We start from the raw sequence: 26,003 nt of genomic DNA, 5'->3' as shown, positions 1-26,003 counted from the left end.
ACAACAAGACACGGAGAGAGGCACCGCTGGTATTCAGACCCAGGATCGCCTGCTTACTAGGCGGGCACTTTAAGCCACTAGGGAACAGCGCCAGCGGAGCACCGCGCTTTTACAGACACTTGGACACATCTGCGTTCGGTGTGCACTTAACCTGCTCTCTGAGCCCGTTGCCTCCGTCCCATTTAATAGCAGAACTGACGCCAAGAGAAATGATGAGAAATGGCATTTATCGGGCACTTTTCATGTCCAAGGAGTTCAATGCCCTTGACACCTCCCCAAGGCGACAGAGCTGTGCATTCTTTGGCGACACCATTTTTTCTTTTGTTTAATTTCTATACTTATTGATAGAATAAAAACGATATGTCATGTACTGTAAGGGAAATGTCTCTTTTCATGGGGAAAGCTAGCACCAGCAAATGTTGTGTTTAGAAGAAGTGATTTAACATGACACGTGACCTAATTTACCGGAGCAAAAGCTCACCCAGCAAGCCCTGCTTTACTTCTACAGGAGAGAAGTACTGTAGAGTCTGCAAGATGTTCAGCTGGGTAGCTACGTCAGCATGCCTCGGCTGCAAAGGAACAAGTACTAGGTTTATTGCATGCTGAAAAGAGAAGAACGGAAACACAGCGTTTCGACTGTGAGGTCTTCTCACACCTGAAGAAGCCTCACACCTGTAAAAGGCTCCATGGTTTTCTTTCTTCTCTTTTCAACATGGAATACACCTATTGTCTGCAAGATGTGACAATTTCATGGTGTTTTGGAAGAAAACCTTTTTTCTTTGAATTCAAAATCAATCGGAATTTCAGCACAACACATCAACACTTTTTCTGTTTTAAGGAGATGATATTTTAAACCTGACAAAAATAGTAGGAAACACAAGTTTCTTGCTGTGAAAATTTAGATGGGGAAGTGTACTACTAGTAGCAGTGTAGAGCTCTCTGTGGTGGAGTGCAAGCGCATGTTCTATGGGCCAGTGGCGTAATGGATAACGCGTTTGACTTCGGATCAGAAGATTGTAGGTTCGAGTCCTGCCTGGCTCGTGAGGCTTTTAAACCTCTCAGGTTCCTAGGTAACAGGTTGCCGTCATGTATATGAACTATAGAAAAGCATTTGCCACAACCCGTAAATTAGCACGCAAGTGCGGGCTGGTGAACACAGAACTGTATGGAGATCATCTCCAGCTCCGAGCTCAATTGCAATGAAAAAACATGCAGAACAGAACTGGAGAGCAGCTGAATTTGTGCTCAGTAGGGTGGGGAGGACTCAGCATTGCTATTGTTCTAATTGGCATGAACTGCAGGGGATCTGAATCAGAACATGTCAGTCAGTTTGATCATTGCGTCAATATGTAGGCCACGTTAATACAGAATTATTACTTTGTCTGTCTCGTCTTTGTATATAGCTGAATGTCCCTGACAATTTCATGTTAGTTTTTAAGAACGACATTGGTGCTAATATATACATATATAGCATATAAGGAACACGTAAAAGTTTAGTCCATGCTGAAAAGATAAGAAAACCGCCACAACGTTTCATCTTGGAATAAATCTTTACTTGTTGTTTTGCAGCCTACCCATTCTGACCTAACTCCTCCCTTGAAATTCCCTAACAGATAAGGGTACGTAACGGCTCATGCGATGCTCAGTTGCAATTTGTCCCAAAACAAACAAGAACAGCAGCTGAGGGTTTGAGTTTGAACATGCACTGTATTAAAGCAGCTTTTATTTCCATTGATAAATGCTAGATATTCCTACAGAGATTCTCCAGGTGAGTAAGCGATTCCTGTTTCTGTTTCTATTTCTGTTTCATATATACAGTATATATATGTTACATGTGTCTCTGCAATAGTATAAATGTGTTATACACTATCAGGGGCTGCTTTTTTGTGCACCTCATCTACAACAAGGGTTTTTTTTTCATTTATGTTTGTGGACCTTCACCATTTGAGGAAGTGAGTTAGATAAGAAAGTTACAGGTATGGTGAGCAATGACTGACAAAGGCACGTACTGCGTATTCCTTACAGAAGTGTAAGCAATTTGTTCTAAAAAACACCGGCTAAAGTCCAACATCGTTAGCAATCTTATTACTTAAACAGAATTAACATCAATAAACTGTAAGGTGCTGGTACATGCGAGTAGATTTGATCTTCTATTAAACAAAAATGCAATTACAGCTCTAAAAAGGTCAACCTAGACTTCTGTAACAGATCTGTTCAGGTCATCGCTGTTTCTCTGACCTTGTGAGTCTTTGGAATTTTAAAAGTGTATTTTGCTTGCCTTTCATGTGGTCTGTGTACAAGTCACTGTGGCGTATGCGGTCCTACACAGCCTTGCTATAGACGTGACGAGCCTCCGCTATGTTGCAATGGAGAACAGGTTCAGTACGGAGCTGCCGAGAAAATTCAGCTGGAAAGCTCGTTGCAGAAAAGCATCGTTCTCTGTGTCCAGCGGCAAAGCGTCCATCGTGGGTGCTGAAGAATCGATTTCACAGGCTGTGGGTCCAGGCGATTTAGAGTGTTAAAGGTCCCAGCGAAAACGAAACGGCGCTGGTCCTTTTACACGCACGCACGCAACCAAATGCAAAGGACGCCGTAGTCGGCAGGATTTGAACCTGCGCGGGGAGACCCCAACGGATTTCAAGTCCGTCACCTTAACCACTCGGCCACGACTACAGCAAGCGCCGCGGCCGCTGCCTTCTTGCTACAATCGAACAGGGAGTGCGAGGCGGCGGCGGCAGCGGAGGCAACTTTTTTCAAGTTCGCTCTCCGTTTAAGAAACCTTTTACGCCATACGTGCAAGCACACACACACACACACCTCAGAGGACTTAAGGGTGGCTTCAAGTTGGAATGATAAAGTCTCCCCGTTCGGACATGAAAACAGAACGTTCTTAGACAGAAAGCAATCAACAACAGAGACATCTGGACGACGATTTTAGTCACTGCACTTTGAATAGCATTTTTACTCCAGTTACAGGAGATGCACCAATGGCCCTTGACCTACGCTCTTACCAATGCCTTGAACATTCAAACAAAACAGCCCTCAAGTCCTGCGGTTTAATATAACGCTGTTACGTGTCGAGGCAGTATTTGACTCTGTCCTACCGTTGAGACACGGGGCGTATATGGAAATGAACACATGCTACGGATCGTCTCTAATCGGTCCCTACAGTTGGAAAGCTCCTTGAAGCGTGCACCCCCATCATTCATCTTTGCGCATCTGTGAAAGGTAGACTCTTGAGCAATGTTTGAGCCAGCTCTAAGGCAACTAGTGCTATTGGACAGACACCTCTGGAAGATCCTAAGAGTCTCTTAACACCACTTCCAGCAGCAAGCTTAATTGTTCGCTGGAGGTCTCCCACCCAGGTACTGACCAGGCAAAGAATCACCACTACATTGAATGAGGAAGTTAATCCTGAAATCCAATTACATATCTCAAGGTAAGACAAATCCATAAGAACATGTCTTAGTATTACTTCGTTTACATTAGTATGGCACTGAGTTGGAGCTCCTCTTTAAGCTGTGGTTTAGTTTTGCATTCATGTGTTTCTAGAGCAGTTATTTATGGGGGTGGGTGGGTCTTTCACAGAGGCTCAGGACAAATCCCCCGCCTGAAAGTCTAATGTGTGCGTTCAGACAGTCACAGGTCAAGAGCCAGGCAGGAGGACAATGGACAGAAGAGCCAACGAACTAAAAATAAAAGAACAGATATGAAAAAGCCACCATCTTTGTCTTTTTGACATTTTCCGACTTTCATGCAAGCCAGGGCAAAGTTGCTCGTAGCTACTTGTGGATTCAAATACTCTATCGAGTGCTTTGATGAGTTTTTGCAATTTGATTGTCGTCCTATCAGCCTGTTTCTGTTTTTTTTTTTCAATCTTGGGATGGAAAGTATGAGGGAAATGATGGAGCAATCAATAACCGCTCCGGAAAAATGGCAGAATGAAATGGTCCGTCACTAAGGACATTTGTGAAGCAGAGGAGTGACATCACCACAAAGGCGACACATTCTGCTGATGGTTTTGGTGAATAATGATTGAGGTGCGTTAAGAGAAAGGTAGCTGTGTCAGCATGCGTAGGCTGCAAAGGATCAAGCAAAGGTTTACTCCATGCTGAAAAGAGAAGAAAAGAAGCACAACGTTTCGACTGTGGAGCCTTCTGCGCCATCTTCTTTAGCGGTGATGATGTTTACATTGGAAAAACTGAGACATGCGTCCCTGGGTGGGCTTGAACCACCAACCTTTCGGTTAACAGCCGAACGCGTTAACCGATTGCGCCACAGAGACTGACGGCCGCTTGTGCTCCCTACATTTGCAGGTTTATGGTCAAAGAAAACAATCACTTGCGCTTCTTGCAGCCGGCAATCTTTTTCCACTGACAACCAAGAAATGGATTTCATCTTTCACAAGCTGTATGGATTTCTTCAAAAACAAGTTATTCCAGAAAGGAAATGAATTCTTGCATTAAACTGAACCAAGCTGTACATGTTTGTCTGAAATGAGACATTCGGCACAACAAGACACGGAGAGAGGCACCGCTGGTATTCAGACCCAGGATCGCCTGCTTACTAGGCGGGCACTTTAAGCCACTAGGGAACAGCGCCAGCGGAGCACCGCGCTTTTACAGACACTTGGACACATCTGCGTTCGGTGTGCACTTAACCTGCTCTCTGAACCCGTTGCCTCCGTCCCATTTAATAGCAGAACTGACGCCAAGAGAAATGATGAGAAATGGCATTTATCGGGCACTTTTCATGTCCAAGGAGCTCAATGCCCTTGACACCTCCCCAAGGCGACAGAGCTGTGCATTCTTTGGCGACACCATTTTTTCTTTTGTTTAATTTCTATACTTATTGATAGAATAAAAACGATATGTCATGTACTGTAAGGGAAATGTCTCTTTTCATGGGGAAAGCTAGCACCAGCAAATGTTGTGTTTAGAAGAAGTGATTTAACATGACACGTGACCTAATTTACCGGAGCAAAAGCTCACCCAGCAAGCCCTGCTTTACTTCTACAGGAGAGAAGTACTGTAGAGTCTGCAAGATGTTCAGCTGGGTAGCTACGTCAGCATGCCTCGGCTGCAAAGGAACAAGTACTAGGTTTATTGCATGCTGAAAAGAGAAGAACGGAAACACAGCGTTTCGACTGTGAGGTCTTCTCACACCTGAAGAAGCCTCACACCTGTAAAAGGCTCCATGGTTTTCTTTCTTCTCTTTTCAACATGGAATACACCTATTGTCTGCAAGATGTGACAATTTCATGGTGTTTTGGAAGAAAACCTTTTTTCTTTGAATTCAAAATCAATCGGAATTTCAGCACAACACATCAACACTTTTTCTGTTTTAAGGAGATGATATTTTAAACCTGACAAAAATAGTAGGAAACACAAGTTTCTTGCTGTGAAAATTTAGATGGGGAAGTGTACTACTAGTAGCAGTGTAGAGCTCTCTGTGGTGGAGTGCAAGCGCATGTTCTATGGGCCAGTGGCGTAATGGATAACGCGTCTGACTTCGGATCAGAAGATTGTAGGTTCGAGTCCTGCCTGGCTCGTGAGGCTTTTAAACCTCTCAGGTTCCTAGGTAACAGGTTGCCGTCATGTATATGAACTATAGAAAAGCATTTGCCACAACCCGTAAATTAGCACGCAAGTGCGGGCTGGTGAACACAGAACTGTATGGAGATCATCTCCAGCTCCGAGCTCAATTGCAATGAAAAAACATGCAGAACAGAACTGGAGAGCAGCTGAATTTGTGCTCAGTAGGGTGGGGAGGACTCAGCATTGCTATTGTTCTAATTGGCATGAACTGCAGGGGATCTGAATCAGAACATGTCAGTCAGTTTGATCATTGCGTCAATATGTAGGCCACGTTAATACAGAATTATTACTTTGTCTGTCTCGTCTTTGTATATAGCTGAATGTCCCTGACAATTTCATGTTAGTTTTTAAGAACGACATTGGTGCTAATATATACATATATAGCATATAAGGAACACGTAAAAGTTTAGTCCATGCTGAAAAGATAAGAAAACCGCCACAACGTTTCATCTTGGAATAAATCTTTACTTGTTGTTTTGCAGCCTACCCATTCTGACCTAACTCCTCCCTTGAAATTCCCTAACAGATAAGGGTACGTAACGGCTCATGCGATGCTCAGTTGCAATTTGTCCCAAAACAAACAAGAACAGCAGCTGAGGGTTTGAGTTTGAACATGCACTGTATTAAAGCAGCTTTTATTTCCATTGATAAATGCTAGATATTCCTACAGAGATTCTCCAGGTGAGTAAGCGATTCCTGTTTCTGTTTCTATTTCTGTTTCATATATACAGTATATATATGTTACATGTGTCTCTGCAATAGTATAAATGTGTTATACACTATCAGGGGCTGCTTTTTTGTGCACCTCATCTACAACAAGGGTTTTTTTTTCATTTATGTTTGTGGACCTTCACCATTTGAGGAAGTGAGTTAGATAAGAAAGTTACAGGTATGGTGAGCAATGACTGACAAAGGCACGTACTGCGTATTCCTTACAGAAGTGTAAGCAATTTGTTCTAAAAAACACCGGCTAAAGTCCAACATCGTTAGCAATCTTATTACTTAAACAGAATTAACATCAATAAACTGTAAGGTGCTGGTACATGCGAGTAGATTTGATCTTCTATTAAACAAAAATGCAATTACAGCTCTAAAAAGGTCAACCTAGACTTCTGTAACAGATCTGTTCAGGTCATCGCTGTTTCTCTGACCTTGTGAGTCTTTGGAATTTTAAAAGTGTATTTTGCTTGCCTTTCATGTGGTCTGTGTACAAGTCACTGTGGCGTATGCGGTCCTACACAGCCTTGCTATAGACGTGACGAGCCTCCGCTATGTTGCAATGGAGAACAGGTTCAGTACGGAGCTGCCGAGAAAATTCAGCTGGAAAGCTCGTTGCAGAAAAGCATCGTTCTCTGTGTCCAGCGGCAAAGCGTCCATCGTGGGTGCTGAAGAATCGATTTCACAGGCTGTGGGTCCAGGCGATTTAGAGTGTTAAAGGTCCCAGCGAAAACGAAACGGCGCTGGTCCTTTTACACGCACGCACGCAACCAAATGCAAAGGACGCCGTAGTCGGCAGGATTTGAACCTGCGCGGGGAGACCCCAACGGATTTCAAGTCCGTCACCTTAACCACTCGGCCACGACTACAGCAAGCGCCGCGGCCGCTGCCTTCTTGCTACAATCGAACAGGGAGTGCGAGGCGGCGGCGGCAGCGGAGGCAACTTTTTTCAAGTTCGCTCTCCGTTTAAGAAACCTTTTACGCCATACGTGCAAGCACACACACACACACCTCAGAGGACTTAAGGGTGGCTTCAAGTTGGAATGATAAAGTCTCCCCGTTCGGACATGAAAACAGAACGTTCTTAGACAGAAAGCAATCAACAACAGAGACATCTGGACGACGATTTTAGTCACTGCACTTTGAATAGCATTTTTACTCCAGTTACAGGAGATGCACCAATGGCCCTTGACCTACGCTCTTACCAATGCCTTGAACATTCAAACAAAACAGCCCTCAAGTCCTGCGGTTTAATATAACGCTGTTACGTGTCGAGGCAGTATTTGACTCTGTCCTACCGTTGAGACACGGGGCGTATATGGAAATGAACACATGCTACGGATCGTCTCTAATCGGTCCCTACAGTTGGAAGGCTCCTTGAAGCGTGCACCCCCATCATTCATCTTTGCGCATCTGTGAAAGGTAGACTCTTGAGCAATGTTTGAGCCAGCTCTAAGGCAACTAGTGCTATTGGACAGACACCTCTGGAAGATCCTAAGAGTCTCTTAACACCACTTCCAGCAGCAAGCTTAATTGTTCGCTGGAGGTCTCCCACCCAGGTACTGACCAGGCAAAGAATCACCAGTACATTGAATGAGGAAGTTAATCCTGAAATCCAATTACATATCTCAAGGTAAGACAAATCCATAAGAACATGTCTTAGTATTACTTCGTTTACATTAGTATGGCACTGAGTTGGAGCTCCTCTTTAAGCTGTGGTTTAGTTTTGCATTCATGTGTTTCTAGAGCAGTTATTTATGGGGGTGGGTGGGTCTTTCACAGAGGCTCAGGACAAATCCCCCGCCTGAAAGTCTAATGTGTGCGTTCAGACAGTCACAGGTCAAGAGCCAGGCAGGAGGACAATGGACAGAAGAGCCAACGAACTAAAAATAAAAGAACAGATATGAAAAAGCCACCATCTTTGTCTTTTTGACATTTTCCGACTTTCATACAAGCCAGGACAAAGTTGCTCGTAGCTACTTGTGGATTCAAATACTCTATCGAGTGCTTTGATGAGTTTTTGCAATTTGATTGTCGTCCTGTCAGCCTGTTTCTGTTCTTTTTTTTTCAATCTAGGGATGGAAAGTATGAGGGAAATGATGGAGCAATCAATAACCGCTCCGGAAAAATGGCAGAAAGAAATGGTCCGTCACTAAGGACATTTGTGAAGCAGAGGAGTGACATCACCACAAAGGCGACACATTCTGCTGATGGTTTTGGTGAATAATGATTGAGGCGCGTTAAGAGAAAGGTAGCTGTGTCAGCATGCGTAGGCTGCAAACGATCAAGCAAAGGTTTACTCCATGCTGAAAAGAGAAGAAAAGAAGCACAACGTTTCGACTGTGGAGCCTTCTGCGCCATCTTCTTTAGCGGTGATGATGTTTACATTGGAAAAACGGAGACATGCGTCCCTGGGTGGGCTTGAACCACCAACCTTTCGGTTAACAGCCGAACGCGCTAACCGATTGCGCCACAGAGACTGACGGCCGCTTGTACTCCCTACATTTGCAGGTTTATGGTCAAAGAAAACAATCACTTGCGCTTCTTGCAGCCGGCAATCTTTTTCCACTGACAACCAAGAAATGGATTTCATCTTTCACAAGCTGTATGGATTTCTTCAAAAACAAGTTATTCCAGAAAGGAAATGAATTCTTGCATTAAACTGAACCAAGCTGTACATGTTTGTCTGAAATGATACATTCGGCACAACAAGACACGGAGAGAGGCACCGCTGGTATTCAGACCCAGGATCGCCTGCTTACTAGGCGGGCACTTTAAGCCACTAGGGAACAGCGCCAGCGGAGCACCGCGCTTTTACAGACACTTGGACACATCTGCGTTCGGTGTGCACTTAACCTGCTCTCTGAGCCCGTTGCCTCCGTCCCATTTAATAGCAGAACTGACGCCAAGAGAAATGATGAGAAATGGCATTTATCGGGCACTTTTCATGTCCAAGGAGTTCAATGCCCTTGACACCTCCCCAAGGCGACAGAGCTGTGCATTCTTTGGCGACACCATTTTTTCTTTTGTTTAATTTCTATACTTATTGATAGAATAAAAACGATATGTCATGTACTGTAAGGGAAATGTCTCTTTTCATGGGGAAAGCTAGCACCAGCAAATGTTGTGTTTAGAAGAAGTGATTTAACATGACACGTGACCTAATTTACCGGAGCAAAAGCTCACCCAGCAAGCCCTGCTTTACTTCTACAGGAGAGAAGTACTGTAGAGTCTGCAAGATGTTCAGCTGGGTAGCTACGTCAGCATGCCTCGGCTGCAAAGGAACAAGTAACAGGTTTATTGCATGCTGAAAAGAGAAGAAAGGAAACACAACGTTTCGGCCGTGAGGTCTTCTCACACCTGAAGAAGCCTCACACCTGTAAAAGGCTCCATTGTTTTCTTTTTTCTCTTTTCAACATGGAATACACCTATTGTCTGCAAGATGTGACAATTTCACGGTGTTTTGGAAGAAAACGTTTTTTCTTTGAATTCAAAATCAATCGGAATTTCAGCACGACACATCAACACTTTTTCTGTTTTAAGGAGATGATATTTTAAACCTGATAAAAATAGTAGGAAACACAAGTTTCTTGCTGTGAAAATTTAGATGGGGAGGTGTACTACTAGTAGCAGTGTAGAGCTCTCTGTGGTGGAGTGCAAGCGCATGTTCTATGGGCCAGTGGCGTAATGGATAACGCGTCTGACTTTGGATCAGAAGATTGTAGGTTCGAGTCCTGCCTGGCTCGTGAGGCTTTTAAACCTCTCAGGTTCCTCGGTAACAGGTTGCCGTCATGTATATGAACTATAGAAAAGCATCTGCCACAACCCGTAAATTAGCACGCAAGTGCGGGCTAGTTAACACAGAACTGTATGGAGATAATCTCCAGCTCCGAGCTCAATTGCAATGAAAAAACATGCAGAACAGAACTGGAGAGCAGCTGAATTTGTGCTCAGCAGGGTGGGGAGGACTCAGCATTGCTATTGTTCTAATTGGCATGAACTGCAGGGGATCTGAATCAGAACATGTCAGTTAGTTCGATCATTGCGTCAATATGTAGGCCACGTTAATACAGAATTATTACTTTGTCTGTCTCGTCTTTGTATATAGCTGAATGTCCCTGACAATTTCATGTTAGTTTTTAAGAACGACATTGGTGCTAATATATACATATATAGCATATAAGGAACACGTAAAAGTTTAGTCCATGCTGAAAAGATAAGAAAACCGCCACAACGTTTCATCTTGGAATAAATCTTTACTTGTTGTTTTGCAGCCTACCCATTCTGACCTAACTCCTCCCTTGAAATTGCCAAACAGATAAGGGTACGTAACGGCTCATGCGATGCTCAGTTGCAATTCGTCCCAAAACAAACAAGAACAGCAGCTGAGGGTTTGAGTTTGAACATGCACTGTATTAAAGCAGCTTTTATTTCCATTGATAAATGCTATATATTCCTACAGAGATTCTCCAGGTGAGTAAGCGATTCCTGTTTCTGTTTCTATTTCTGTTTCATATATATATATACAGTATATATACAGTATTGTACTATTATTATATAATTCGTTACACTGTGGCTGTGTTGTGTGTGTTAAGCTGCTGTTGCACTGCAATTTCCCTCACGGGATCAATAAAGTATCTATCTATAAGAAGACATTACCAACAACGACCACAAGATGGAGATATTGTCTAGACATTACCAACAACGACCACAAGATGGAGATATTGTCCAAAGAGGCAAGAAGGGCAAAGCCGCGATAAGGTAAAATCATTTTTTGTAAGAGATTGGTGTCAGAATGCACATCCGTATCCCAAACAGAATCTCTAGTAAAATATGATCATTTGTGAAACAGGCAAATGAGTGTCTGCTACAATATGATTGCTACAGATGCAGCCATTCAAAATGTGCGGGCGATACTGCATTATTTTCCGGTACGCTGTACGCAGTCTACCGCGAGTTACCGGTAAATACCGCGAGTTACCGGTAAATACCGCTAGCAAAATAATAGTATCCGGAATTTCCGCAAGGTGGAGCTAATAAAGCTCAACTTCTCATGTTTGAGCTGTAGCCATCAAAGTCTTTAATGAAGATATTACTAATAGTATTAATAATAAATGACCTTGGACAAGCTGTAAACTCAAAGTATTGCCCTGGTCCACATTATTTTTTTCACTGACCTTCTTTGTAAAAGTAACACCACAGCATTTCGCAATCACGCATTTTTTTCCAATCATGCAAAGTACAGTAATTTTTGAGAATCGATTCACCATGCCTTTCACATGCTCATAAAAGAGATTGATTTAGGAACATAAACATATTACCGTATGCAAACTGTACTGTATACAGTTTGTATATGTATATGTATATGTATATTTAATGTCTTAACTGTGCCCGTTTAAGTATTGAATATTTATATGGAATTTTACCACTGAAGGGAAATCTTAGTGCCTGAGCATAAAAAGAATAGGAGCGTAATGCAACGCGTGTGAAGGCCATAAACGATATTAATTTTGGAACATAAACATACAGTATATGGCTGGTCTCGGTACTTTAAAGAAAACATACACGAAACATGGTTTCATTATGACCAGAATCGGTCTTGAGATATTTTTAACTTGATTTACAGTATTTGAGAGGTATGTCTTGACACCGATACTACGTAAATACTCCTCACGTATATGTTTCTAGGTTTATATTATGCATTTCATACGGTCAAATTGCTTTTGAGCAACTGATAAGAAGCGCGAAACGGTATGCCCAGGGCGTTTTAGTTTTTGTTTTGTTTTAATGCAGTGCAGTGGATTGATTAGAGATATCAAGTACATACAAGTCATTTTTTAAATGTTGTAGTTCGTCTTGTAAAAATGTTACGAGTACATCATCTGTCAACAATTACACAGGTCCTGTTTCCATATTGCGGTTTTTGGTTACGTAATACTATTTTCTAATTTCACGTTGTGAATATATGATTTGGGCAAACAGAGCCGCAAAGAAGTACATTATGGGTTGTTGTTGTTTTTTTGCAGTTTTATCTAAAATAAGCGATGCTTAAACCTTTGTCTGATTCTTGTGAAACTATCCACACGACAGTTACCTAGGAGTTGACTTCAGTGATGTCACTGATGGGATGTTTCTAAAAATCCATCCTCTGTAAAACATCTTCTCTAGTTGTTCTGCATATGTATTCGCTAATGAAGCTGTGTGTTCTGAGCCTGGTTCTCTACATTTCTGTATGAACCAGCTTAGAGGGCTAAAGACAGCTTGTGTTTAAATTGAGTGTAAGGTAATTTATGCTTCTAAAGTCATGGTCAGCATTTATTATTGTACTGTGCTGTAAACTTCTTCTGTGCCTAATTACATTATTTTATAGTCGATAATGTTTCTGTAGTGCTTTTTCAGCCCTCAGCATGTGACTGCGCTGGTGGTGCTGTGGGTTAGGTTCCTGACTCCTATGTCACATGGTCTGTGGTTGAATCTCATGGAACTATGACTTTAATTTTTAACAAACATTTCTTTGAAAAAATGAAACATTTCCCTTGGTCAGAGATTAAATAAAACCTCACTCGCATCAAAACAAATTTATATTTCTAAATATCACAACATGATCGAATTTACGTCTTTTTAATAACAATGAATAGTCACCTATGCGTTACAAAATAAACATTTATATTGATTTGAATCGAGTTTTGATTTAAATCGTAAACGCGTGTTTAAAGGCGATATACTGTATAAAAGCGCTGATTCTTATGGAATGTGTTTGGCCGGGGATTCAAAAAAATTATTTTTTTTAATCGCGTATCTAAGGAAAATTGCAGTATAACTTTGTTCATGCACAAACAGTGGCATGTTACATTATAATTTGGGTGTCTCCTCTTGCCAGAAAGCTCTAAATTGGATTTTGAGTGCGGTTTTTGACTTTTTCTAAATTGCAACCCATAAATAAAGCTGATACAGTTTAGACTTACTGTATTCTAAACTGTATTACAACATCACATTGGACAATGCAACGTAAATTGCAAAAATGCACTTGGAATCTGTCCAAGCCCTACTACGAAAATTATTAAAACTGCGACACTTATCATTCATCTTTAAATAAACTTTATTTTATATAGCGTTTTAAGCGAATAGGTAATTAGATTGCTCATAAACCTAATCGCTTTTTCTACATAAACACAGCGTGATTGCTCTCTGAAAATGCTTTTTTCTTTATATTTAGGCTCAGATTTCAACTATAGATTGTATTATTATAAACTTTCTTGGAAAAATGTCTTTTATGTAAACCATGTTTGCTATTAATTCATTTAGGGCTAAAATACGTTCATTGTCTTCCAATCGAGTCGAGTTGACATTGGAAGCTTGCCACGCCCGGACTGTTACACCAACGCATTAGCATGTTGAAGCGATTTCATTGAGGAGGCCATCTACTAGTTAACACTGTACTTCCTACTTTGAAAACACCTGTGAAATTGGTTTAATTCGTCACAGCCAGCACTCCGGCAGAGATGGGGGTTGTACTCGTTAATGTCTGATGACATACAAGTGGAAAGATTACAGATTTTAATCGTTTTTTTTCTGAACCAGGGAAAATCTGATCATGTTTCTCTATAACAATAATAAAAAACTTTATTTTAAATTATTTTACATATCCCGCTTGCACATCGCACGACTTTAATAAATCTATTCTTTATTAATACTAAATAAATAATACTAAAAATACTACAGCAAAGAGGTCACTTGATTTTTGGAATAATTCCAAATAGCACAATGATCCACTGGCATTCCTGAAGTCTGTTTAGTGCATAATCTTCCAAATACAATCACTAAGCAATTATAAGAATTATACCATCCTATTTCTTTGTGATGTCCTGTAAAAACTAAACCTATTTTTATAAGGCTTTTACTCAAAAGGTTTCCAAACACACAAAGCATTTGTGAAGTACTATAGTATTTCTAAAGGTTACTGGTACAACATCAATCATTAAAGCTTAACAATAAAGTTTAGATTGCTGACTATGGACTAACTACATTAACTAACTGCAATGCAACATTATACATTTTACAAGAATATCTGGTTGAATTCTTGCATTTGTAGCCAATTTAATGCGAGAGAAATAAGCCAATTTAATTATTTCACAAAAAATAATGTAATATAAAATGGATGTTTTTAACTTTATTGTAGTGTTTTAGAAACTAATATGTCTTCAAAAATGGTTGTTTTTCACTCCTAGGAATGAAAGCTGTTGTTATATGATGTTTATTTTCAAATTTGGAAAAATCAAAGGATTCTAGCTTTCTCCCCTTGCAGGCATCGGACACAGAGAACCTCATGGTTTTCCTAAAAATCATTTTTTATGTTCCCTGGTGTTCCAAACTTAGTTTTAATTTGTTATTATGTTAAAAACAGGGTAATAAATTTCTAATTGGACTATAAATAATGTCATATTGTCTGCTATAAAACTGATGTTTTCAACTCTATTGTAGAGATTCTAGAATCATCTAATAGAGAATTGAAATAAAAAAAGGGCATAAGAAAACATTACCAACAACGACCACAAGATGGAGATATTGTCTAGACATTACCAACAACGACCACAAGATGGAGATATTGTCCAAAAAGGCAAGAAGGGCAAAGCCGCGATAAGGTAAAATCATTTTTTGAAAGAGATTGCTGTCAGAATGCACAACTGAATCCCAAACAGAATCTCTAGTCAAATATGATCATTTGTGAAACAGGCAAATGAGTCTCTCAGGTGCCCATTGCTCATTTTCAGACACATTTATGCAATACTTTCACCATGCGTTGAGCAATAGGGATTAAAGATACCAGAGGTAAGGTTTAAAAGTGATTCTGAGGTGCAACACATCAGCAATACAGCTAGGCATCTGAAATGCGGGGTTTGAGAGCCCTTCAGGGAACACCGTACCCTAAAGGTACCAGAAGTCCAGTAGTATAAGCATTAAGTCACTGTCACCCCTGTTACAATGTGATTGCTACATATCTTCATTTCTTTGGTTTTTAAGGAGTAAGAGTGCAGGGGGTCTAAATCTGCGATCCAGTGTGTTGAAGTATTTCACAACATTACCTGTAGCCCGTATGGAAATAAATACTAATTCTGATTATTGCCCTGGGCATGTACCAATAAATCACTGAGCATATATATATATATCACTGTGTTGAAGCTAGAGACCTGTATGTAATATTATGGTGCTAAAATGTCATTTTCACATATATTAATGTAATAAATGATTGCTTATGCTTTATAAACAAATCTAATTAAAATAAATGATTAAGTTTTGTATTTATCTTGTACCATAGAACATGATTTTCTTTGTATTTCAAGCCCACAAAGTGTCCAAATGACGCACTACATGATATAAGGAAGATTATCACATGCATATCGGTATTATCTTTCTTATGAAAATGCATTCCTTTCATTACCTTTTACTTTTTAAAATGAACTCAAATTGTGTATAATGTAATAATTTAAGTAGAAGTGCTTCACTGCTCTATGCCGTCTGGAAATAAATCCTCAGACTACTTACTGCCCTGGGCATGTACCAATAAATTACAGGAGCACATCTATATATCACTGCGTTGAAGCAGGAGACACACAATCACTGCAAACACATCCTAAATACAGTGTTCTAGCACCTTTGACCTCATCCAGAACATATCATTTCTTGAAAGGGATTGCTGTCCGAATGCACATCTGAATCCCAAACAGAATCTCTAGTAAAATACGATCATTTGTGAAACAGGCAAATGACTGTCTCAGGGGCCCATTCCTCATTCTCAAGACACATGTATGCAGTACGTACACCATGCATTGAGCAATAGGGATTAAAGACACCACAGCTAAGGTTAGAAGTCATTCTGACTATATTCTAAAATATTGGACTCATATTCTTATGATGGCAGACATGATGCTGCGTTTAAAACCGGGGTTAATGGACATTATATGACTGTCAATTCTGTTTTGTTTTGGAGACTCTTGGCTGCCTATATGGTACACTGCAGCGTGAAGGAATTATTTTCCAAAACTGTGTCAGCTCAAAAGTTGTAAGAGAACCTCTCCAGCTGCTTTAACTCTTCATTTTTGTCATTTAATTGTCTGTCGGCACTATGTGGCAGCGTTGCATGACAACCCCTCTCACCACGGAAAGGAACCTAACAGCTTTGGTAAGAGAGGAGAAAAGGACCTGGCCAGTAAGGGGCACGAACCCGTGACTTTGGCGTTATTAGCACCATGCTCTAACCAACTGAGCTAACCGGCCTCACGACAGTGGCTCTCTCTGTGCTGCAAAAAATCGAACTCAGGGAATTTCTTTTGCCCTCCTTTGAATAGAAAGCCGTGTAATTCAGTGTACGGGCTTTCTCATGCAGTTTCATGGTTCTTGTAACCCAAATCCTACACTGGCCTGAAGTGCCCCCCATTTCACAGAATTTTTCAGCTGATTTAAAATGTACCTAAAGGAGAAGCATTATTGAAGACGATCAATTACCAAGAGCTTTTGTCAAAGGTTTTGGTGGTCATTTTTAATGACCACAGAGCGCTGTGACCTCGGTTTTACATCTCATCCAAAAGACAGCGCCCTTTTACAACACAGTGTCTCCGTCACTATGCTGGGGCATTGGGACCCGCACAGACCTCAGGGTGAGCGCCCCACCGCCGGCACCATTAACACCGCTTCCAGCTGGAAGCTTTGTTTTTCCCTGTAGCTCACCCTCATCCGGGTACTGACCTGGCTCACACCTGCTTAGCTTCAGTGGGTTTTCAGTTGCGAGTTGCAAGGGGATGCAAGTGATGGAGCAGCTCGCTGCAAAAGCCACTGCATTGGCCGGGAATCAAAGCCGAGCCTCCCGCGTGGCAGGCGAGAATTCTACCACTGAACCACCAACGCTCAGAACCCGGGCCTTCAAAAAAGACGCTTTTTTGGTGCTCTGTGCAAAAAGCGTCGACATCTGCTTCCAGCTGTAAAATGCCATTCGCGGACGCTGAAGAACTTATTTGCAAGGGAGCGGGTACAAGCAATTTGGCATTTTAAAACCACCAGGAACACCGAACAGGCGCGCTTCTTTGCTTGCGCCGAAACACAACGACAGGAGGTGGACAACGTAGTCGGCAGGATTCGAACCTCTTTCTGTCTATTATATACTAAATGTTCTCTTGTCTGTCTCTTGTTTGTATAGAACTGAATGTCCCTGACAATGTACTGTTAGTTTTAATTGAAGAACGGCATTTGTGTTCAAATATATCAGACAAGTTTACGTAACTGCTCATGCGACACTCAGTTGTAATTAGTCAAGAAATAAAGTCGAACAACAGCTGCGGGTTTGATTCTGAACGTATCAGATTGCAGCACCTTTTACTTCCATTGACAAATGATAGAGATTCGAAGAGAGATCCTTCAGACCAGCAAGCAAACCCACGGCTATTTCGGTTTTCTATCTAGGCAACGTTGGTGTCTGCAATAGCATACATGAAAGCGTGATGCAATTTCTGTGGCTAAATTTGTTGCACGTCATGCACAGTAAGAGTGTTTCTAACACCAAATAAAAAGTCAACAATTAGCGATCACGCCTTCTCCTCAGTTAACCCACTGAAACCCTTGCTGTTAACAGTTCTTTAATGCATGCTTTACGAGCACCTACATATTGTGTCGGTTCTTTCAGTTTTATTCATTAGGTTTTCAAAGGCATAAGTAGAACACCAGAGGTGCGAACGCAAGATGTGTGGTTATCTGAAGAACTCATTTCCATGGCAGCGGGGCCAAGCTATTTAGTGTTTTTATAGTACCAGGGAAGGAGAAGCGGCACTTCACCTTTGCCGCGCAGGCACAAGGAGACGTGCGGCAGACGCCGTAGTCGGCAAGATTTGAACCTGCATGGGGAGTCCCCAACGGATTTCGAGTCCATCGCCTTAACCACTCGGCCACGACTACAGCGAGTTCACCATCGCCGCATTCCTCCTTTAATCTAACACGGAGTGCGACGTGGCTTTGGAAACCTTTTCAAAGTCGCTCTCCGTTAAAAAAAAATAATACCTTTGACAAAATACGTGCCGGCAGACAGACACGCCTCAGAGGGTTTAAGGCTGGCTTCATGTCGAAATGATAAAGTCTCACCGTCCGGATGTCAAAATGCAACTTTGGCAGACAGAAAAAAAACATCAACAAACCACAAATGTGGACAAGGATTTTACAAGCTGCACCACACTGCACTTTCAAAAGCATTTACATTCGTGTTAGACGCAGGAATTGTCCTTGTTTTGCGCGCTTACGAACGCCATACAAATAAAACAGGTCTACGGGTCTGAAACCTGCTCCACGGAAAACAGTTCTGTTGCGCTTTTGATCAAAGGGAGATTCTCTGTTCTTACTTTTTCATGACATAACACCCAAAGGGGCTTCTTTGGAGCTGGATTCCAACCAGCATCCTAAAGTTTCTTGGTCGTATCCTTTACAGTCCTCTGTTCAGTCGACATGGAACAGAAGGGGGCAGCTTTCCTCACACATACAGTGCAGTTCTGCATCAGACCTCTAACTCGTTTCCTTAGCTTGGATTTAAGCCACGAAGCAGGCTTCTACTGTATAAACGTCTAGAGGAATCACAAACTATTTGAGAGGCCATCATCCCAGGGGGAACTGACAAAGTCTATCCCTAAACACCTAGCGCAGTCTCTCGAGAGACTGTCAAAAATCGCTTTCTCCGTTTGTGCTGCAAGTAAGTGAAAATGCGGTCTCAACCCAGAGCCACTTGGCAGCAGCGGCACGTAAATACTGTTACTGCCACTGCTCGATACCGACGTTAGCCTACTATACCATGTTCAGCCACCGCTAGAAAATGTACAGCTCTAGTACTGGAGCAAACAGAAGGAGGGCCAACATCTAACAGGCACACGTGTCAGACATAGAGAGCGCCGAGGATGGGATTCGAACCCATGCGTGCAGAGCACAATGGATTAGCAGTCCATCGCCTTAACCACTCGGCCACCTCGTCAATGAAACTGGGCTGTCCAGACACGGGTTGGCACGCTCCAGATGATCTTTTTCTTTTTTTTCCCTCGTACTCGAGGGTCCTTTTCCTGTTCCACATGCGATTTCAACATTTTCCTTGGGAGATGTCAAGCCAGCAAGCCACTGCTGTGGTTCAGTGGCCAGTGTGGAGTTCAGTGGCCCTGTTGTACACAGAAAGCACATTGAGCTCCTTGGACATGAAAAGTTCCAGATAAAAGCCATTTGTCATCCTTTCTCTTGGTGTCGATGTTGCTATTGTATGTAAAGGTGGCAACTTGCTCAGCGAGCAGGCGGAGCACACACCGAATGCAGATGTGTCTGAGTGGTGTGTCCAAGTGGCTGCAAAAAAACAGTACTCCCGGGGCGCCGTGGCTTAGTTGGTTAAAGCGCCTGTCTAGTAAACAAGAAATCCTGGGTCCGAATCCCAGCGGTGCCTTTTTTTGTGCTGTGTTCTCGAACAGAACTGGTCATTATGGACAACCGCATACGCCTAGACTTAATTAAATGCAAGTATTCATTTCCTGTCTTGAACGACTTGTTTTTCTTAAAATGGATGCAACTTGCAAAACATGAAATACAAACCTTGCTAATCAGCGCTCGCGGCTGGCAAAAAAAAAAGAAGTCAGCAATGTTTTTTTTCTTTAACCTTAACCCTGCTAATGGAGAAGAGTTAAACGACCGAGTCTATGCAGCTTAAACGGTGCTCACGTCGGGTTCTTAGCTGAAAGGGTGATAAATCCCGCTCACCCCAGTCCTTAATCTTTTAAAAGGATACAAAATTGAACCTAGTCGCCACATCACATACATCCTGTTCAACGATAAAAAGGTGACATCTATCCTCGATCCAGAGTAAATCCCACGTTGAGGGCATATTTTTTTCCACTTTACCATGAGTCGGGCTCGGCTGCACAGAGGCGAGAGCAGAGCAATGAGGTCACGGGGACAGGAGAGCCACACGCTGGCGGTTTAAACACGCGGAAGAAAACTGAGGGATCCACAGTATGTGGACCCTCCGTGCGCCATCAGTCCGCACTCCGGACTCTGAATCCTGCCATCCGAGTTAAGATCTCGGCGGAACCTGAGGCGCAGTTCTTTCTTAAAACGTAATCTGGTGAGCATTTCTAGAATCGTACTTGTATAGATGCAGCCTTTAATGTGTTGCTAGGTTAAAATTGATGACTTCTTGAACTTCAGTAGGCAACTGCCCTCTTGATTTTGGATTTAATTTCTTTATTACAGGGGCGCTTTTATGAAGACCGAGTCATGTTCAGGTACTTTGCTTGATGGAGGAAGCATATTTCGGACTCTGTGATCTGCTCACCTGGAAAGGTCTGCTGTACTACTACAAGAGAGAAGTAGAGTCTGGAAGAATAGACAATTTTATGATGCTTTGGAAGATAATGTTTTTTTTTTCTTTGAAATTGAAATGAATCAGAATATCAGTGCAAAAGACAAACTCTTGGTTTGGTTTAAAGAGATATGGTTTTAAAACAGACAAAATGTAGAAAACAGGTGTTTCTCACTTTTGGAAGAGAATGGACCGGGGGTAATATTTTACAAGTTATATAATAGTAAAATATTATATAATAGGGGTAATAGTCGCGAGGGGCTTCAGCTTTTTCGTGCTTAATATGGTGCGCTGTGGCCACGGCAGATATGGGATCTATAAAAGCCGAAAATTCTCCGATCATTGCCTGACACAGCTCCTCAAAGCTATTACAGACCTCAGGTCCTTGTCTAGACATCCACTCGTGGACCGCTCGGCTGGTAGTTTTCCTTACTAACATAGCCTTTTCCTGTTCGGACGCTTCGGGCATAAACTGCAAAGTATATCTCAGCTCATCAATGTAGGTCTCCACATTATTCCCTGACACTGTCGGGTCAAACCTTTCTACATCTTTGGCTAACTGCCTCAGGGAGTGGAGGTTAATTTTTACAGTTTCTCCGTGGGCAGGGAGACGGCCGTGATCAGGAGCAGGGGGTCTATGCCTGAATTGAATCGCCCTTGCGTCTCGCGCAGGACTCGGCGATCTCCCCCATGCCGATCCGACCACAGACCCTGGCCGGGAGAAACCTCCTGGGTGAGCGCTCCGGGCTGCTAGGTGGGCTGGCATGTAAGTGGGATCTAGCCTGTTTTGCTTCCAGTACGGCAGCATCTAACTCCTTTTGCCTTTCCTGGCTGAGCTCATTTAAACTCTCAATTTCTTTTTCTTTTTCTTTCAAGCTCGCTTCTAGGTCTCTCCTAGCTACCTCAGCCGCAGTTTCTCTAGCAGACAGGTCATCTAATTTACCTAAAACTTCCCTGAGTCTGTCTTCACTTTCCTCACTTTTCACTCTCTTTTCTCTGATTATATCCAACAACTCAACTCGCTCCGCCTTATATCTTTCTAGCTTTCCCTGAAGCGTTTGAAACTTTGTCAGCTCGGACAAAGACAGTTCCAGCTGTTTAGCTAGATTTAAGGCGAAACTAGATAGGACCTGAACTGCGTTCACAGACCCTCCTGTGTTAAGCTGGTTCGCTACCTTAGCTACTAAATCTACTTGCAGCTTCTCAATATCATCAAAGTTCAACTTTTCGATACCGCTCCAGTAACCAGGATTGTCGTCGCTAGAAATAGTACTTATAAGCGACTCCACTTCAGACATTTTAGCAGCCATTGTCATTACGTCAGAGAAACTTTAAGAGTATTACTTTTTTTCCTTTTACCAAAATACAGTATGGAATCTAAACACCCGAGCAGATGGATTTCCAATCAGCACACGTTACACTAAACGCTAGAAAACAGGGGGATTTCTTTACGCAGTTATCAGCACACCCGGTATTCGCGTATAAAAGTCACGGTGCTGTGCTGAACTTGAACTCACAGCAACATCAGTTATTCTGTGCGATTGAGTCTCATTTCATTCTAAACTCGCCCACCCAGGGACGCCATTAAATGTAGTGGTTTGATGGGTTTACTGAGACACTTATTAATTGTAGCAGTAATCACGAGGTTGTTCGTTGGGGCTTTTAGAAAATCAATCGCCAGAACAACTAACAACGCACACACACGGGTTCAATACACGAGATACATTTATTAATATAAATTGTGCACCAAACATATACTAGTCTGCCTGGATACGAGCGGCAGACCTTACTGTGAGGGTTATCAATATACAAGATATATAATCTCGAAGAGATGCAAACACAAAGAGATACACAACAGAGAATATATGTCAATATATATCGTTCGGTTACCAAATCGCTAATCAGTGTTATTACCCATTGTTACTCTAAACTCGGAAGTAAATACATTACTCATGAATTAAATTGATAACAACTTGTGTTGAGGTACAATTGAATTCTCGAGACGCAATGTAGAACATGGGGTTAACTTATCCACTGTGTATGGATTTGGAATTTCCCGGCACGAACACCAAACCAGCTGACAAGCTCTGTTGCAGCCTCTGTTCCAGCGGTTGTCCAATGGGCGTTGTGTCGGCGTCCTCTGGCTACCAGCCAACCAGTCAAGGTGCAGCTCGGAGTAGGACGGGCGGAGGAATCTGACTGCGGCGCGCAGGGCAGTCGTTGCTCCGAGGGGATCTACCAGCAGTCCGGCTGGCTAGTAGAAAGTCTCTATGCACAGAGTGTGACCGCGAGTCCTCACAAGTCACTCTTTTGCCTGGGAAGAAACTGGTTCGTTCCCGGTCCAGCGCTGCTTCTGAATAAGCTATTCAGGTTGTTGACGAGGGTCCAACTGTAGGCTGCCGTTGATCAAACGGAGCATTCACGTTAGTAGAATTCTGAGTACGTACGGGATGCTTGGCCTCGCGCTTAGAACAAAGTCCAAGTCCCTATGCAGACAACAGCAGTTGTCACGTGATTGTCTCTGAGGATGCGCGAAAATGGCCAAGGAGAGCCCCGATCTGAGCTTGCGCTCCCTTTTTGACCAAGACACAGATGTGTGCTGATTGGTTGAGAGTTTGGCGGGCATTGGAGACCCACGTGGTATTACCACGCCCTGCCAGTCCCTGATTGGTTGGTCAAGGTGAGATATAAGTCACTTACTCTTGACACTTAAGAATGCAGTCCAGATGTCCATTCAGCACTCCCTAGACAGATAGGCGCCAATGGATGACCATTGATCATGATAGCCAGGCTTAGCTAAGTGCATCCCTGTCTGGGAGCTGTTCCCTATCAAAAGAAAACAACTTAAATCAGTCTGCATGAATACTTTCTCTGTGGCTGCACCACAGAGATGGGGGGTGAGATGGGGCTTCATTTAGGACAGCATACCAACGCTTAATTCTGTCTTATTAACAAGCATTGCCGCTACACTTGTATCCCAACTTTTGCAACTCGCAACTGAAAACCCACTGAAGCTAAGCAGGTGTGAGCCAGGTCAGTACCAGGATGAGGGTGAGCTACAGGGAAAAACAAAGCTTCCAGCTGGAAGTGGTGTTAATGGGCGCTCACTCTGAGGTCTGTACGGGTCCCAATGTCCCAATATAGTGACGGAGAAGCTGTGTTGGAAAAAGGGCGCTGTCTTTTGGATGAGATGTAAAACCGAGGTCATAGTGCTCTGTGGTCATTAAAAATGACCACCAAAACCTTTGACAAAAGCTCTTGGTAATTGATGGTCTTCAATAATGCTTCTCCTTTAGGTACATTTTAAATCAGCTGAAAAATGCTGTGAAATGGGGGGGCACTTCAGGCCAGTGTAGGATTTGGGTTACAAGAACTATGAAACTGCACGAGAAAGCCCGTACACTGAATTACACGGCTTTCTATTCAAAGGACAAAATAAATTCCCTGAGCTTGATTTTTTGCAGCACAGAGAGGACCACTGTTGTGAGGTCGGTTAGCTCAGTTGGTTAGATGGTGGTGCTAGTAACGCCAAGGTTGCGGGTTTGAGCCGCGTACGGGCCAGGTCCTTTTCTCCTCTCTTACCAAAGCTGTTAGGTTCCTTTCCGTGGTGAGATGGGTTGTCATGCAACGCTGCCACATAGCGCCGACAGACAAGAGTGTTGCGGGAGAAGAGAAATGTGTTTGAAGATTTAAGAGTGTCTTAGGTGCAGCCAAAATCAAGTGTCACAAATGCAAGTGGTTGGATTTCCATTGTTTAATGTGGTAAAAATAAGCGGAAGTAATCTGCCGGTCCGGCACAGTCTGCCATGCTTTTGTCATTTACTGTAAAGTGGTATTGAACTGGGTGTCGAACTGGAGCCTCACCATTTGCATATGTGAGGCTCCAGTTATACATCGAGTGTCACATTAAATGACAAAAATGAAGAGAGTTAAAGCAGCTGGAGAGGTTTTCTTACAACTTTTGAGCTGACAGTTTTGGAAAATGTTTCCTTCACGCTGCACTGTACAACATAGGCAGCCAAGAGTCTCCAAAACAAAACAGAATTGACAGATAGGAGAAAATTCCCACTCGTCCTGAAGTTCCCAAAATCAAGCACTGAGCGTAAACAAAGTGTCTAAGTAGCGTGGGAATGCTAACCCTAACCCTAGCGTAAAAAGATGAGTCAAAGTAACGTCTAATCGGATTAGTTTCCTTAGAGCTGGTTCAGAGTTTGCTGAAGAGTTTACCCAGTGGGCACTGATTCGTCGAATATACGTATATTCACGGCGAAAATACGGCTATACGTATATATACGTCGCCTCGACGTATAATCAACGTCGAATTGCAACCGTAAAATCGACGACATTAATAAACGCATATATAACGTCGAAAACACATCTAACACAGTGCCTGAGGCTTTTTACTGTATGTATCGTGTGTGCCGCAACTAGGAGTATACGGCACTCTGCACAGTGTACGAAGTAAATTATTTTCGCAGTAATTAATTTACACGTGTATAATAAATATAGTAAATATAATAAATTAATTACTGCGAAAATTACTTCGTACACTGTGCAGAGTGCCGTATACTCCTAGGTAAGTTAGGTACATCTTTTTGCCCAAAACTGAAGGGGCGACATTCCTCCCTCCCCCCGTGATGCCAGGCCTGTCCCCATCCTATTCCATAATGTCATTATACTGTATATAATACCATACAACAGTGACCGATCCTTACTAACTGCATGCGTTAAAATTGCACATCAGCTCATAGCAGGGGGCACATAGCCGCGATGTATTATCAATGTTAAATTTCAACCATAATATCGACAACATTAATAAACGCATACGTTGAGAAAATATCGAACCCAGCATATTTTCCGGTTATATACCACAATGCATTGCTAGTATTCGTTGGTCACCATTTTGGACACGTTTTTCAAACGTAGAAGTATATCCGCAAATATCTCAGCAATCCTCTTTTGACGAGTAAGTATGAACAATAATAATACTATCTGAATACATACAGATCTTTCTTAATATTATTTTGATTAAAATAGTAAGTGAATAAGCAAAAAATGGCACATAAAAATAGTGGAGCTTTTTAAACGTCTGTACTTACTGCGCCCCATAAGAAATCGTTTGTCCCCGTTCAAAAGAGGTTGTGCGATGTCCTGCAGCGTTCGCAAAGCAAACCTTTGACAGTTTGAAAAGAGGAATTTATTCTGCTTCCTGTGCGTGCAGTAGTTACAAAGTTGAACGTCTTTACACGATCTGCTGCAGTTTTCAGTGGGCGGGCGTTGTCAAATGGCTTGGAAAAACGCACTGTGTTTCGGCTCGGCAAACA

The 26,003-nt window shown here is 42.4% G+C and overlaps 9 non-coding genes across 9 annotated transcripts; 3 read left to right on the top strand and 6 right to left on the bottom strand.

Moving 5' to 3' along the window:
* Nucleotides 1-968: 968 nt before the first annotated feature.
* Nucleotides 969-1,041, top strand: trnar-ucg (transfer RNA arginine (anticodon UCG)). Its single transcript has one exon. It is a non-coding gene; the product is annotated as a tRNA-Arg (tRNA).
* Nucleotides 1,042-2,591: 1,550 nt separating this feature from the next.
* trnas-uga (transfer RNA serine (anticodon UGA)) lies at nt 2,592-2,673 on the bottom strand. The gene has a single exon. It is a non-coding gene; the product is annotated as a tRNA-Ser (tRNA).
* Nucleotides 2,674-4,211: 1,538 nt separating this feature from the next.
* On the bottom strand, nt 4,212-4,285 carry trnan-guu (transfer RNA asparagine (anticodon GUU)). Its single transcript has one exon. It is a non-coding gene; the product is annotated as a tRNA-Asn (tRNA).
* A 1,193-nt stretch (nt 4,286-5,478) lies between these two features.
* trnar-ucg (transfer RNA arginine (anticodon UCG)) lies at nt 5,479-5,551 on the top strand. The gene has a single exon. It is a non-coding gene; the product is annotated as a tRNA-Arg (tRNA).
* A 1,550-nt stretch (nt 5,552-7,101) lies between these two features.
* Nucleotides 7,102-7,183, bottom strand: trnas-uga (transfer RNA serine (anticodon UGA)). The gene has a single exon. It is a non-coding gene; the product is annotated as a tRNA-Ser (tRNA).
* A 1,537-nt stretch (nt 7,184-8,720) lies between these two features.
* trnan-guu (transfer RNA asparagine (anticodon GUU)) lies at nt 8,721-8,794 on the bottom strand. The gene has a single exon. It is a non-coding gene; the product is annotated as a tRNA-Asn (tRNA).
* Nucleotides 8,795-9,987: 1,193 nt separating this feature from the next.
* trnaq-uug (transfer RNA glutamine (anticodon UUG)) lies at nt 9,988-10,060 on the top strand. Its single transcript has one exon. It is a non-coding gene; the product is annotated as a tRNA-Gln (tRNA).
* An 8,115-nt stretch (nt 10,061-18,175) lies between these two features.
* Nucleotides 18,176-18,257, bottom strand: trnas-cga (transfer RNA serine (anticodon CGA)). The gene has a single exon. It is a non-coding gene; the product is annotated as a tRNA-Ser (tRNA).
* Nucleotides 18,258-19,232: 975 nt separating this feature from the next.
* On the bottom strand, nt 19,233-19,314 carry trnas-gcu (transfer RNA serine (anticodon GCU)). Its single transcript has one exon. It is a non-coding gene; the product is annotated as a tRNA-Ser (tRNA).
* Nucleotides 19,315-26,003: the final 6,689 nt, after the last annotated feature.

The sequence above is a fragment of the Lepisosteus platostomus genome, unplaced genomic scaffold (assembly GCF_059453375.1).
Source record: "Lepisosteus platostomus isolate fLepPlt1 unplaced genomic scaffold, fLepPlt1.hap1 Scaffold_48_H1, whole genome shotgun sequence".
NCBI classification, from domain to species: domain Eukaryota; kingdom Metazoa; phylum Chordata; class Actinopteri; order Semionotiformes; family Lepisosteidae; genus Lepisosteus; species Lepisosteus platostomus.
The sequence above is the reverse complement of the archived record's forward strand: the minus strand, read 5'-3'. Positions and strand labels throughout refer to the sequence as shown.